The sequence below is a fragment of the Triturus cristatus genome, chromosome 12 (genome assembly GCF_964204655.1).
Source record: "Triturus cristatus chromosome 12, aTriCri1.1, whole genome shotgun sequence".
In the NCBI taxonomy this organism is placed as follows: domain Eukaryota; kingdom Metazoa; phylum Chordata; class Amphibia; order Caudata; family Salamandridae; genus Triturus; species Triturus cristatus.
In genome coordinates, this window is record NC_140595.1 from 661685082 (window position 1) to 661700020 (window position 14939).

General features: G+C 41.2%; 12 non-coding genes across 12 annotated transcripts; 10 read left to right on the forward strand and 2 right to left on the reverse strand.

Annotated features, from left to right (window-relative positions):
* Positions 1-16: 16 nt before the first annotated feature.
* Positions 17-98, forward strand: TRNAS-GCU (transfer RNA serine (anticodon GCU)). Its single transcript has one exon. It is a non-coding gene; the product is annotated as a tRNA-Ser (tRNA).
* Positions 99-679: 581 nt separating this feature from the next.
* TRNAT-UGU (transfer RNA threonine (anticodon UGU)) lies at positions 680-751 on the forward strand. The gene has a single exon. It is a non-coding gene; the product is annotated as a tRNA-Thr (tRNA).
* A 2338-nt stretch (positions 752-3089) lies between these two features.
* Positions 3090-3161, forward strand: TRNAT-UGU (transfer RNA threonine (anticodon UGU)). The gene has a single exon. It is a non-coding gene; the product is annotated as a tRNA-Thr (tRNA).
* A 1163-nt stretch (positions 3162-4324) lies between these two features.
* On the reverse strand, positions 4325-4419 carry TRNAI-UAU (transfer RNA isoleucine (anticodon UAU)). The gene is made up of 2 exons: positions 4382-4419; positions 4325-4360 (listed from the first exon to the last, which is right to left on the reverse strand). It is a non-coding gene; the product is annotated as a tRNA-Ile (tRNA).
* A 412-nt stretch (positions 4420-4831) lies between these two features.
* On the forward strand, positions 4832-4913 carry TRNAS-GCU (transfer RNA serine (anticodon GCU)). The gene has a single exon. It is a non-coding gene; the product is annotated as a tRNA-Ser (tRNA).
* Positions 4914-5502: 589 nt separating this feature from the next.
* On the forward strand, positions 5503-5574 carry TRNAT-UGU (transfer RNA threonine (anticodon UGU)). The gene has a single exon. It is a non-coding gene; the product is annotated as a tRNA-Thr (tRNA).
* A 1174-nt stretch (positions 5575-6748) lies between these two features.
* Positions 6749-6843, reverse strand: TRNAI-UAU (transfer RNA isoleucine (anticodon UAU)). Its single transcript has 2 exons — positions 6806-6843; positions 6749-6784 (listed from the first exon to the last, which is right to left on the reverse strand). It is a non-coding gene; the product is annotated as a tRNA-Ile (tRNA).
* A 412-nt stretch (positions 6844-7255) lies between these two features.
* TRNAS-GCU (transfer RNA serine (anticodon GCU)) lies at positions 7256-7337 on the forward strand. The gene has a single exon. It is a non-coding gene; the product is annotated as a tRNA-Ser (tRNA).
* A 589-nt stretch (positions 7338-7926) lies between these two features.
* On the forward strand, positions 7927-7998 carry TRNAS-UGA (transfer RNA serine (anticodon UGA)). The gene has a single exon. It is a non-coding gene; the product is annotated as a tRNA-Ser (tRNA).
* A 2338-nt stretch (positions 7999-10336) lies between these two features.
* Positions 10337-10408, forward strand: TRNAT-UGU (transfer RNA threonine (anticodon UGU)). Its single transcript has one exon. It is a non-coding gene; the product is annotated as a tRNA-Thr (tRNA).
* A 1668-nt stretch (positions 10409-12076) lies between these two features.
* Positions 12077-12158, forward strand: TRNAS-GCU (transfer RNA serine (anticodon GCU)). Its single transcript has one exon. It is a non-coding gene; the product is annotated as a tRNA-Ser (tRNA).
* A 589-nt stretch (positions 12159-12747) lies between these two features.
* TRNAT-UGU (transfer RNA threonine (anticodon UGU)) lies at positions 12748-12819 on the forward strand. Its single transcript has one exon. It is a non-coding gene; the product is annotated as a tRNA-Thr (tRNA).
* Positions 12820-14939: the final 2120 nt, after the last annotated feature.

Genomic DNA, 14939 nt, shown 5'->3' on the forward strand with positions numbered 1-14939 from the left:
ATGGGGCTGTAGGGCAGACGAGGTGGCCGAGTGGTTAAGGCGATGGACTGCTAATCCATTGTGCTCTGCACGTGTGGGTTCGAATCCCACCTTCGTCGGAAAGCCATCAGAGTCTCTTTTGATGGCCAGCATTTCTTGTAGTATAATTACACTCTCTTTCAAGACAGAGCCAGGATCCGCTAGATGGGATCATCTGACTGTTCCATTTTAACAAATATGTCAAATAAAGTGAAGTATTTTGTGCGTAATAGAAATTAGATCTTTCATGGAGTTTCCAGAGGATTGCCTTTCACTCACTCCTGGCTTATTAACCAGTTTGGATAAATAGATTGATAAGAAAGCAGCTCTTACTCCTAAAGTTTAGGCCGTCTCAAATGAATGACTGTTAACATATGTCTGCCCCACAGAGACAGATCACTTCTAATAAGTGGGTTCTCTATATGTCACTGATTGCAGACATACTAACTAGAGCTATCGGTATGGTCTTGAATGCGAAAACTCTTATTTTCTCATATGAAAATTCATACTTCCAAAAAAAGTGCCTTAAGCATGGTCTTCAATGTGTGCGCGCACGTGGACATTCATATGCAACTACGTTTCCATACAGAGTCTCAAAATCATAGATATATTCATACCTCAGTAAGAATACATGTTGCAATTTACATCCTGCGTGCAGACTGGCCTTGTAGCTCAGTGGCAGAGCACTGGTCTTGTAAACCAGGGGTCATGAGTTCAAGCCTCATCAGGGCCTTTTTACATGAGTCTTTCTGTATGTTGTTTTCAAGTCATTCTTCCCTGGAGTCACACCTTGCTTTAGGATTGCTTATTGCCAAGCTTCCCTTTCCTGCTTTCATATTATCAAGAAAATATCATGAAGATCATTGAATTATACATTATTGCCTCACCCCTTCCGATCGCCTGACGAACGCCTGACAAACGCCATTCTCACCCTGCCGGGCAAAGCCAAATAAGCCATGCATATTTACAGTTCCTTTGAAAGGCAGAGCGAGGACTAGGACCTCTGTTCCGACTGAATCTGCATCCACAGAAAGGATGTTATAAGGCCCTACAAATTTCACCAAGGAGATGTGAAAGTCTTCCCCCATAAAATACTTTTTTTCCCAGATACCCCGGCTCTTAGGCAAATGAGGTTACTCCTCAAAACCCCACCCCCACTCACCATAAATATCCTTCTCTCCTGCTGTCCATTCAAATGATACAAGGTATCTTGTACATAGAGAGAAAGGGAGAATAGGCAGACTTGCTTCAAAGATTTGGTGACCTTGGATGGGTGGGTTGAATGAAGAAGTGAACCTGGTTTCTGGGAAAGGAGTATCGAGATGAAGATGAGGAAAAGTGAACATGGACCACATTCATAGGTTAGAGAAATACATTTAATAGGTTGAATGGTTTTGAAAAGTGAACTTCGAGCAGTAATTGTTGGTTTTTAAACTGCAAAGAAATTAAAAATGAATGTGGGATTGGAGGCACACTCTGAGCAGAAAAGCACCATAAGCTGCTATGGTGCAACTCAAGATGGTGAATAGAACCTTTAATATGATGATGCTCTTCTTTTGCTAGTTTTTTCGAGTCACCTTTTATTGTAAGTAGCTGATACAGCATTTTTTGCAGCTCTTCAGTTTATGGTTATCATGTGAGAACACTGTTTTCATCATATTTATTATTCTACAAATGTATTTTTAAATGCACTGATGTGGTGTTTGCATGAAATGCAAGATGGCACATCATGGAATGTTTAAACTGAGCATCGCGGAGGATATGTGATATTTGGCACCCAGAGGAGTAGGACACGTAGATCCTATAAGAAGTAAAGACTCTCTAGCAAGGGCCGTCCATACTCTGAGTTTAAACTTTACTTTTTGTGAAATGGTTTATGAAAATCAACACGGCTGCTACAGGTGAGGCTCGAACTCACAACCTCGGCATGGCTCAGTGCAAGTACTGCTGTATAAGTACCGCGCGCTAACCGATTGCGCCACTGGAGCTCTCTCTTTTCACATCTCCCCAGGTGAGCCATCTACAGCTGACCAAGTAGATGACAGACACTGCTCCATCATTCACTGTGCAAGATCGACTCACATGCTAGCATGTTATCATGACTATTAAAAATACAGTCCAAACGGAATAGATTCTATAATTGTCCTATAACATATGCTCTGTCTATTCAAAACCCCATAGAATTATATCTTGACAGTTCTGACAAAGTCTAGGGGAATCGTATGAATATTTGTAATTAGCACATAGTAAGAATTTCCCAAAAATGAAATGTAGGTCCCTGATTGGGGGAAGACGTGGAATGTGAGATCTTGCCTCAGCTGTTTTTTTCTTTTTTAGGTACAGTATATTGACACTTCAGTACCTTTTGTGAAGCAAGGTTTCAGATGGGGCTGTAGGGCAGACGAGGTGGCCGAGTGGTTAAGGCGATGGACTGCTAATCCATTGTGCTCTGCACGCGTGGGTTCAAATCCCACCTTTGTCGGAAAGCCATCAGAGTCTCTTTTGATGGCCAGCATTTCTTGTAGTATAATTACACTCTCTTTCAAGACAGAGCCAGGATCCGCTAGATGGGATCATCTGACTGTTCCATTTTAACAAATATGTCAAATAAAGTGAAGTATTTTGTGCGTAATAGAAATTAGATCTTTCATGGAGTTTCCAGAGGATTGCCTTTCACTCACTCCTGGCTTATTAACCAGTTTGGATAAATAGATTGATAAGAAAGCAGCTCTTACTCCTAAAGTTTAGGCCGTCTCAAATGAATGACTGTTAACATATGTCTGCCCCACAGAGACAGATCACTTCTAATAAGTGGGTTCTCTATATGTCACTGATTGCAGACATACTAACTAGAGCTATCGGTATGGTCTTGAATGCGAAAACTCTTATTTTCTCATATGAAAATGTAGTTTTTCATACTTCCAAAAAAAGTGCCTTAAGCATGGTCTTCAATGTGTGCGCGCACGTGGACATTCATATGCAACTACGTTTCCATACAGAGTCTCAAAATCATAGATATATTCATACCTCAGTAAGAATACATGTTGCAATTTACATCCTGCGTGCAGACTGGCCTTGTAGCTCAGTGGCAGAGCACTGGTCTTGTAAACCAGGGGTCATGAGTTCAAGCCTCATCAGGGCCTTTTTACATGAGTCTTTCTGTATGTTGTTTTCAAGTCATTCTTCCCTGGAGTCACACCTTGCTTTAGGATTGCTTATTGCCAAGCTTCCCTTTCCTGCTTTCATATTATCAAGAAAATATCATGAAAATCATTGAATTATAAATTATTGCCTCACCCCTTCCGATCGCCTGACAAACGCCATTCTCACCCTGCCGGGCAAGCCCTGCCGGGCAAAGCCAAATAAGCCATGCATATTTACAGTTCCTTTGAAAGGCAGAGCGAGGACTAGGACCTCTGTTCCGACTGAATCTGCATCCACAGAAAGGATGTTATAAGGCCCTACAAATTTCACCAAGGAGATGTGAAAGTCTTCCCCCATAAAATACTTTTTTTCCCAGATACCCCGGCTCTTAGGCAAATGAGGTTACTCCTCAAAACCCCACCCCCACTCACCATAAATATCCTTCTCTCCTGCTGTCCATTCAAATGATACAAGGTATCTTGTACATAGAGAGAAAGGGAGAATAGGCAGACTTGCTTCAAAGATTTGGTGACTTTGGATGGGTGGGTTGAATGAAGAAGTGAACCTGGTTTCTGGGAAAGGAGTATCGAGATGAAGATGAGGAAAAGTGAACATGGACCACATTCATAGGTTAGAGAAATACATTTAATAGGTTGAATGGTTTTGAAAAGTGAACTTCGAGCAGTAATTGTTGGTTTTTAAACTGCAAAGAAATTAAAAATGAATGTGGGATTGGAGGCACACTCTGAACAGAAAAGCACCATAAGCTGCTATGGTGCAACTCAAGATGGTGAATAGAACCTTTAATATGATGATGCTCTTCTTTTGCTAGTTTTTTCGAGTCACCTTTTATTGTAAGTAGCTGATCCAGCATTTTTTGCAGCTCTTCAGTTTATGGTTATCATGTGAGAACACAGTTTTCATCATATTTATTATTCTACAAATGTATTTTTAAATGCACTGATGTGGTGTTTGCATGAAATGCAAGATGGCACATCATGGAATGTTTAAACTGAGCATCGCGGAGGATATGTGATATTTGGCACCCAGAGGAGTAGGACACGTAGATCCTATAAGAAGTAAAGACTCTCTAGCAAGGGCCGTCCATACTCTGAGTTTAAACTTTACTTTTTGTGAAATGGTTTATGAAAAACAACACGGCTGCTCCAGGTGAGGCTCGAACTCACAACCTCGGCATGGTTCAGTGCAAGTACTGCTGTATAAGTACCGCGCGCTAACCGATTGCGCCACTGGAGCTCTCTCTTTTCACATCTCCCCAGGTGAGCCATCTACAGCTGACCAAGTAGATGACAGACACTGCTCCATCATTCACTGTGCAAGATCGACTCACATGCTAGCATGTTATCATGACTATTAAAAATACAGTCCAAACGGAATAGATTCTATAATTGTCCTATAACATATGCTCTGTCTATTCAAAACCCCATAGAATTATATCTTGACAGTTCTGACAAAGTCTAGGGGAATCTTATGAATATTTGTAATTAGCACATAGTAAGAATTTCCCAAAAATGAAATGTAGGTCCCTGATTGGGGGAAGACGTGGAATGTGAGATCTTGTCTCAGCTGTTTTTTTCTTTTTTAGGTACAGTATATTGACACTTCAGTACCTTTTGTGAAGCAAGGTTTCAGATGGGGCTGTAGGGCAGACGAGGTGGCCGAGTGGTTAAGGCGATGGACTGCTAATCCATTGTGCTCTGCACGCGTGGGTTCGAATCCCACCTTCGTCGGAAAGCCATCAGAGTCTCTTTTGATGGCCAGCATTTCTTGTAGTATAATTACACTCTCTTTCAAGACAGAGCCAGGATCCGCTAGATGGGATCATCTGACTGTTCCATTTTAACAAATATGTCAAATAAAGTGAAGTATTTTGTGCGTAATAGAAATTAGATCTTTCATGGAGTTTCCAGAGGATTGCCTTTCACTCACTCCTGGCTTATTAACCAGTTTGGATAAATAGATTGATAAGAAAGCAGCTCTTACTCCTAAAGTTTAGGCCGTCTCAAATGAATGACTGTTAACATATGTCTGCCCCACAGAGACAGATCACTTCTAATAAGTGGGTTCTCTATATGTCACTGATTGCAGACATACTAACTAGAGCTATCGGTATGGTCTTGAATGCGAAAACTCTTATTTTCTCATATGAAAATGTAGTTTTTCATACTTCCAAAAAAAGTGCCTTAAGCATGGTCTTCAATGTGTGCGCGCACGTGGACATTCATATGCAACTACGTTTCCATACAGAGTCTCAAAATCATAGATATATTCATACCTGAGTAAGAATACATGTTGCAATTTACATCCTGCGTGCAGACTGGCCTTGTAGCTCAGTGGCAGAGCACTGGTCTTGTAAACCAGGGGTCATGAGTTCAAGCCTCATCAGGGCCTTTTTACATGAGTCTTTCTGTATGTTGTTTTCAAGTCATTCTTCCCTGGAGTCACACCTTGCTTTAGGATTGCTTATTGCCAAGCTTCCCTTTCCTGCTTTCATATTATCAAGAAAATATCATGAAGATCATTGAATTATAAATTATTGCATCACCCCTTCCGATCGCCTGACGAACGCCTGACAAACGCCATTCTCACCCTGCCGGGCAAGCCCTGCCGGGCAAAGCCAAATAAGCCATGCATATTTACAGTTCCTTTGAAAGGCAGAGCGAGGACTAGGACCTCTGTTCCGACTGAATCTGCATCCACAGAAAGGATGTTATAAGGCCCTACAAATTTCACCAAGGAGATGTGAAAGTCTTCCCCCATAAAATACTTTTTTTCCCAGATACCCCGGCTCTTAGGCAAATGAGGTTACTCCTCAAACCCCCACCCCCACTCACCATAAATATCCTTCTCTCCTGCTGTCCATTCAAATGATACAAGGTATCTTGTACATAGAGAGAAAGGGAGAATAGGCAGACTTGCTTCAAAGATTTGGTGACTTTGGATGGGTGGGTTGAATGAAGAAGTGAACCTGGTTTCTGGGAAAGGAGTATCGAGATGAAGATGAGGAAAAGTGAACATGGACCACATTCATAGGTTAGAGAAATACATTTAATAGGTTGAATGGTTTTGAAAAGTGAACTTCGAGCAGTAATTGTTGGTTTTTAAACTGCAAAGAAATTAAAAATGAATGTGGGATTGGAGGCACACTCTGAACAGAAAAGCACCATAAGCTGCTATGGTGCAACTCAAGATGGTGAATAGAACCTTTAATATGATGATGCTCTTCTTTTGCTAGTTTTTTCGAGTCACCTTTTATTGTAAGTAGCTGATACAGCATTTTTTGCAGCTCTTCAGTTTATGGTTATCATGTGAGAACACAGTTTTCATCATATTTATTATTCTACAAATGTATTTTTAAATGCACTGATGTGGTGTTTGCATGAAATGCAAGATGGCACATCATGGAATGTTTAAACTGAGCATCGCGGAGGATATGTGATATTTGGCACCCAGAGGAGTAGGACACGTAGATCCTATAAGAAGTAAAGACTCTCTAGCAAGGGCCGTCCATACTCTGAGTTTAAACTTTACTTTTTGTGAAATGGTTTATGAAAAACAACACGGCTGCTCCAGGTGAGGCTCGAACTCACAACCTCGGCATGGCTCAGTGCAAGTACTGCTGTATAAGTACCGCGCGCTAACCGATTGCGCCACTGGAGCTCTCTCTTTTCACATCTCCCCAGGTGAGCCAACTACAGCTGACCAAGTAGATGACAGACACTGCTCCATCATTCACTGTGCAAGATCGACTCACATGCTAGCATGTTATCATGACTATTAAAAATACAGTCCAAACGGAATAGATTCTATAATTGTCCTATAACATATGCTCTGTCTATTCAAAACCCCATAGAATTATATCTTGACAGTTCTGACAAAGTCTAGGGGAATCTTATGAATATTTGTAATTAGCACATAGTAAGAATTTCCCAAAAATGAAATGTAGGTCCCTGATTGGGGGAAGACGTGGAATGTGAGATCTTGCCTCAGCTGTTTTTTTCTTTTTTAGGTACAGTATATTGACACTTCAGTACCTTTTGTGAAGCAAGGTTTCAGATGGGGCTGTAGGGCAGACGAGGTGGCCGAGTGGTTAAGGCGATGGACTGCTAATCCATTGTGCTCTGCACGTGTGGGTTCGAATCCCACCTTCGTCGGAAAGCCATCAGAGTCTCTTTTGATGGCCAGCATTTCTTGTAGTATAATTACACTCTCTTTCAAGACAGAGCCAGGATCCGCTAGATGGGATCATCTGACTGTTCCATTTTAACAAATATGTCAAATAAAGTGAAGTATTTTGTGCGTAATAGAAATTAGATCTTTCATGGAGTTTCCAGAGGATTGCCTTTCACTCACTCCTGGCTTATTAACCAGTTTGGATAAATAGATTGATAAGAAAGCAGCTGTTACTCCTAAAGTTTAGGCCGTCTCAAATGAATGACTGTTAACATATGTCTGCCCCACAGAGACAGATCACTTCTAATAAGTGGGTTCTCTATATGTCACTGATTGCAGACATACTAACTAGAGCTATCGGTATGGTCTTGAATGCGAAAACTCTTATTTTCTCATATGAAAATGTAGTTTTTCATACTTCCAAAAAAAGTGCCTTAAGCATGGTCTTCAATGTGTGCGCGCACGTGGACATTCATATGCAACTACGTTTCCATACAGAGTCTCAAAATCATAGATATATTCATACCTCAGTAAGAATACATGTTGCAATTTACATCCTGCGTGCAGACTGGCCTTGTAGCTCAGTGGCAGAGCACTGGTCTTGAATACCAGGGGTCATGAGTTCAAGCCTCATCAGGGCCTTTTTACATGAGTCTTTCTGTATGTTGTTTTCAAGTCATTCTTCCCTGGAGTCACACCTTGCTTTAGGATTGCTTATTGCCAAGCTTCCCTTTCCTGCTTTCATATTATCAAGAAAATATCATGAAGATCATTGAATTATACATTATTGCCTCACCCCTTCCGATCGCCTGACGAACGCCTGACAAACGCCATTCTCACCCTGCCGGGCAAAGCCAAATAAGCCATGCATATTTACAGTTCCTTTGAAAGGCAGAGCGAGGACTAGGACCTCTGTTCCGACTGAATCTGCATCCACAGAAAGGATGTTATAAGGCCCTACAAATTTCACCAAGGAGATGTGAAAGTCTTCCCCCATAAAATACTTTTTTTCCCAGATACCCCGGCTCTTAGGCAAATGAGGTTACTCCTCAAAACCCCACCCCCACTCACCATAAATATCCTTCTCTCCTGCTGTCCATTCAAATGATACAAGGTATCTTGTACATAGAGAGAAAGGGAGAATAGGCAGACTTGCTTCAAAGATTTGGTGACCTTGGATGGGTGGGTTGAATGAAGAAGTGAACCTGGTTTCTGGGAAAGGAGTATCGAGATGAAGATGAGGAAAAGTGAACATGGACCACATTCATAGGTTAGAGAAATACATTTAATAGGTTGAATGGTTTTGAAAAGTGAACTTCGAGCAGTAATTGTTGGTTTTTAAACTGCAAAGAAATTAAAAATGAATGTGGGATTGGAGGCACACTCTGAGCAGAAAAGCACCATAAGCTGCTATGGTGCAACTCAAGATGGTGAATAGAACCTTTAATATGATGATGCTCTTCTTTTGCTAGTTTTTTCGAGTCACCTTTTATTGTAAGTAGCTGATACAGCATTTTTTGCAGCTCTTCAGTTTATGGTTATCATGTGAGAACACTGTTTTCATCATATTTATTATTCTACAAATGTATTTTTAAATGCACTGATGTGGTGTTTGCATGAAATGCAAGATGGCACATCATGGAATGTTTAAACTGAGCATCGCGGAGGATATGTGATATTTGGCACCCAGAGGAGTAGGACACGTAGATCCTATAAGAAGTAAAGACTCTCTAGCAAGGGCCGTCCATACTCTGAGTTTAAACTTTACTTTTTGTGAAATGGTTTATGAAAATCAACACGGCTGCTACAGGTGAGGCTCGAACTCACAACCTCGGCATGGCTCAGTGCAAGTACTGCTGTATAAGTACCGCGCGCTAACCGATTGCGCCACTGGAGCTCTCTCTTTTCACATCTCCCCAGGTGAGCCATCTACAGCTGACCAAGTAGATGACAGACACTGCTCCATCATTCACTGTGCAAGATCGACTCACATGCTAGCATGTTATCATGACTATTAAAAATACAGTCCAAACGGAATAGATTCTATAATTGTCCTATAACATATGCTCTGTCTATTCAAAACCCCATAGAATTATATCTTGACAGTTCTGACAAAGTCTAGGGGAATCGTATGAATATTTGTAATTAGCACATAGTAAGAATTTCCCAAAAATGAAATGTAGGTCCCTGATTGGGGGAAGACGTGGAATGTGAGATCTTGCCTCAGCTGTTTTTTTCATTTTTAGGTACAGTATATTGACACTTCAGTACCTTTTGTGAAGCAAGGTTTCAGATGGGGCTGTAGGGCAGACGAGGTGGCCGAGTGGTTAAGGCGATGGACTGCTAATCCATTGTGCTCTGCACGCGTGGGTTCAAATCCCACCTTTGTCGGAAAGCCATCAGAGTCTCTTTTGATGGCCAGCATTTCTTGTAGTATAATTACACTCTCTTTCAAGACAGAGCCAGGATCCGCTAGATGGGATCATCTGACTGTTCCATTTTAACAAATATGTCAAATAAAGTGAAGTATTTTGTGCGTAATAGAAATTAGATCTTTCATGGAGTTTCCAGAGGATTGCCTTTCACTCACTCCTGGCTTATTAACCAGTTTGGATAAATAGATTGATAAGAAAGCAGCTCTTACTCCTAAAGTTTAGGCCGTCTCAAATGAATGACTGTTAACATATGTCTGCCCCACAGAGACAGATCACTTCTAATAAGTGGGTTCTCTATATGTCACTGATTGCAGACATACTAACTAGAGCTATCGGTATGGTCTTGAATGCGAAAACTCTTATTTTCTCATATGAAAATGTAGTTTTTCATACTTCCAAAAAAAGTGCCTTAAGCATGGTCTTCAATGTGTGCGCGCACGTGGACATTCATATGCAACTACGTTTCCATACAGAGTCTCAAAATCATAGATATATTCATACCTCAGTAAGAATACATGTTGCAATTTACATCCTGCGTGCAGACTGGCCTTGTAGCTCAGTGGCAGAGCACTGGTCTTGTAAACCAGGGGTCATGAGTTCAAGCCTCATCAGGGCCTTTTTACATGAGTCTTTCTGTATGTTGTTTTCAAGTCATTCTTCCCTGGAGTCACACCTTGCTTTAGGATTGCTTATTGCCAAGCTTCCCTTTCCTGCTTTCATATTATCAAGAAAATATCATGAAAATCATTGAATTATAAATTATTGCCTCACCCCTTCCGATCGCCTGACAAACGCCATTCTCACCCTGCCGGGCAAGCCCTGCCGGGCAAAGCCAAATAAGCCATGCATATTTACAGTTCCTTTGAAAGGCAGAGCGAGGACTAGGACCTCTGTTCCGACTGAATCTGCATCCACAGAAAGGATGTTATAAGGCCCTACAAATTTCACCAAGGAGATGTGAAAGTCTTCCCCCATAAAATACTTTTTTTCCCAGATACCCCGGCTCTTAGGCAAATGAGGTTACTCCTCAAAACCCCACCCCCACTCACCATAAATATCCTTCTCTCCTGCTGTCCATTCAAATGATACAAGGTATCTTGTACATAGAGAGAAAGGGAGAATAGGCAGACTTGCTTCAAAGATTTGGTGACCTTGGATGGGTGGGTTGAATGAAGAAGTGAACCTGGTTTCTGGCAAAGGAGTATCGAGATGAAGATGAGGAAAAGTGAACATGGACCACATTCATAGGTTAGAGAAATACATTTAATAGGTTGAATGGTTTTGAAAAGTGAACTTCGAGCAGTAATTGTTGTTTTTTAAACTGCAAAGAAATTAAAAATGAATGTGGGATTGGAGGCACACTCTGAGCAGAAAAGCACCATAAGCTGCTATGGTGCAACTCAAGATGGTGAATAGAACCTTTAATATGATGATGCTCTTCTTTTGCTAGTTTTTTCGAGTCACCTTTTATTGTAAGTAGCTGATACAGCATTTTTTGCAGCTCTTCAGTTTATGGTTATCATGTGAGAACACTGTTTTCATCATATTTATTATTCTACAAATGTATTTTTAAATGCACTGATGTGGTGTTTGCATGAAATGCAAGATGGCACATCATGGAATGTTTAAACTGAGCATCGCGGAGGATATGTGATATTTGGCACCCAGAGGAGTAGGACACGTAGATCCTATAAGAAGTAAAGACTCTCTCAAGGGCCGTCCATACTCTGAGTTTAAACTTTACTTTTTGTGAAATGGTTTATGAAAATCAACACGGCTGCTACAGGTGAGGCTCGAACTCACAACCTCGGCATGGCTCAGTGCAAGTACTGCTGTATAAGTACCGCGCGCTAACCGATTGCGCCACTGGAGCTCTCTCTTTTCACATCTCCCCAGGTGAGCCAACTACAGCTGACCAAGTAGATGACAGACACTGCTCCATCATTCACTGTGCAAGATCGACTCACATGCTAGCATGTTATCATGACTATTAAAAATACAGTCCAAACGGAATAGATTCTATAATTGTCCTATAACATATGCTCTGTCTATTCAAAACCCCATAGAATTATATCTTGACAGTTCTGACAAAGTCTAGGGGAATCTTATGAATATTTGTAATTAGCACATAGTAAGAATTTCCCAAAAATGAAATGTAGGTCCCTGATTGGGGGAAGACGTGGAATGTGAGATCTTGCCTCAGCTGTTTTTTTCTTTTTTAGGTACAGTATATTGACACTTCAGTACCTTTTGTGAAGCAAGGTTTCAGATGGGGCTGTAGGGCAGACGAGGTGGCCGAGTGGTTAAGGCGATGGACTGCTAATCCATTGTGCTCTGCACGCGTGGGTTCGAATCCCACCTTCGTCGGAAAGCCATCAGAGTCTCTTTTGATGGCCAGCATTTCTTGTAGTATAATTACACTCTCTTTCAAGACAGAGCCAGGATCCGCTAGATGGGATCATCTGACTGTTCCATTTTAACAAATATGTCAAATAAAGTGAAGTATTTTGTGCGTAATAGAAATTAGATCTTTCATGGAGTTTCCAGAGGATTGCCTTTCACTCACTCCTGGCTTATTACCCAGTTTGGATAAATAGATTGATAAGAAAGCAGCTCTTACTCCTAAAGTTTAGGCCGTCTCAAATGAATGACTGTTAACATATGTCTGCCCCACAGAGACAGATCACTTCTAATAAGTGGGTTCTCTATATGTCACTGATTGCAGACATACTAACTAGAGCTATCGGTATGGTCTTGAATGCGAAAACTCTTATTTTCTCATATGAAAATGTAGTTTTTCATACTTCCAAAAAAAGTGCCTTAAGCATGGTCTTCAATGTGTGCGCGCACGTGGACATTCATATGCAACTACGTTTCCATACAGAGTCTCAAAATCATAGATATATTCATACCTCAGTAAGAATACATGTTGCAATTTACATCCTGCGTGCAGACTGGCCTTGTAGCTCAGTGGCAGAGCACTGGTCTTGTAAACCAGGGGTCATGAGTTCAAGCCTCATCAGGGCCTTTTTACATGAGTCTTTCTGTATGTTGTTTTCAAGTCATTCTTCCCTGGAGTCACACCTTGCTTTAGGATTGCTTATTGCCAAGCTTCCCTTTCCTGCTTTCATATTATCAAGAAAATATCATGAAGATCATTGAATTATAAATTATTGCCTCACCCCTTCCGATCGCCTGACGAACGCCTGACGAACGCCATTCTCACCCTGCCGGGCAAGCCCTGCCGGGCAAAGCCAAATAAGCCATGCATATTTACAGTTCCTTTGAAAGGCAGAGCGAGGACTAGGACCTCTGTTCCGACTGAATCTGCATCCACAGAAAGGATGTTATAAGGCGCTACAAATTTCACCAAGGAGATGTGAAAGTCTTCCCCCATAAAATACTTTTTTTCCCAGATACCCCGGCTCTTAGGCAAATGAGGTTACTCCTCAAAACCCCACCCCCACTCACCATAAATATCCTTCTCTCCTGCTGTCCATTCAAATGATACAAGGTATCTTGTACATAGAGAGAAAGGGAGAATAGGCAGACTTGCTTCAAAGATTTGGTGACCTTGGATGGGTGGGTTGAATGAAGAAGTGAACCTGGTTTCTGGGAAAGGAGTATCGAGATGAAGATGAGGAAAAGTGAACATGGACCACATTCATAGGTTAGAGAAATACATTTAATAGGTTGAATGGTTTTGAAAAGTGAACTTCGAGCAGTAATTGTTGGTTTTTAAACTGCAAAGAAATTAAAAATGAATGTGGGATTGGAGGCACACTCTGAGCAGAAAAGCACCATAAGCTGCTATGGTGCAACTCAAGATGGTGAATAGAACCTTTAATATGATGATGCTCTTCTTTTGCTAGTTTTTTCGAGTCACCTTTTATTGTAAGTAGCTGATACAGCATTTTTTGCAGCTCTTCAGTTTATGGTTATCATGTGAGAACACTGTTTTCATCATATTTATTATTCTACAAATGTATTTTTAAATGCACTGATGTGGTGTTTGCATGAAATGCAAGATGGCACATCATGGAATGTTTAAACTGAGCATCGCGGAGGATATGTGATATTTGGCACCCAGAGGAGTAGGACACGTAGATCCTATAAGAAGTAAAGACTCTCTAGCAAGGGCCGTCCATACTCTGAGTTTAAACTTTACTTTTTGTGAAATGGTTTATGAAAATCAACACGGCTGCTACAGGTGAGGCTCGAACTCACAACCTCGGCATGGCTCAGTGCAAGTACTGCTGTATAAGTACCGCGCGCTAACCGATTGCGCCACTGGAGCTCTCTCTTTTCACATCTCCCCAGGTGAGCCATCTACAGCTGACCAAGTAGATGACAGACACTGCTCCATCATTCACTGTGCAAGATCGACTCACATGCTAGCATGTTATCATGACTATTAAAAATACAGTCCAAACGGAATAGATTCTATAATTGTCCTATAACATATGCTCTGTCTATTCAAAACCCCATAGAATTATATCTTGACAGTTCTGACAAAGTCTAGGGGAATCGTATGAATATTTGTAATTAGCACATAGTAAGAATTTCCCAAAAATGAAATGTAGGTCCCTGATTGGGGGAAGACGTGGAATGTGAGATCTTGCCTCAGCTGTTTTTTTCTTTTTTAGGTACAGTATATTGACACTTCAGTACCTTTTGTGAAGCAAGGTTTCAGATGGGGCTGTAGGGCAGACGAGGTGGCCGAGTGGTTAAGGCGATGGACTGCTAATCCATTGTGCTCTGCACGCGTGGGTTCAAATCCCACCTTTGTCGGAAAGCCATCAGAGTCTCTTTTGATGGCCAGCATTTCTTGTAGTATAATTACACTCTCTTTCAAGACAGAGCCAGGATCCGCTAGATGGGATCATCTGACTGTTCCATTTTAACAAATATGTCAAATAAAGTGAAGTATTTTGTGCGTAATAGAAATTAGATCTTTCATGGAGTTTCCAGAGGATTGCCTTTCACTCACTCCTGGCTTATTAACCAGTTTGGATAAATAGATTGATAAGAAAGCAGCTCTTACTCCTAAAGTTTAGGCCGTCTCAAATGAATGACTGTTAACATATGTCTGCCCCACAGAGACAGATCACTTCTAATAAGTGGGTTCTCTATATGTCACTGATTGCA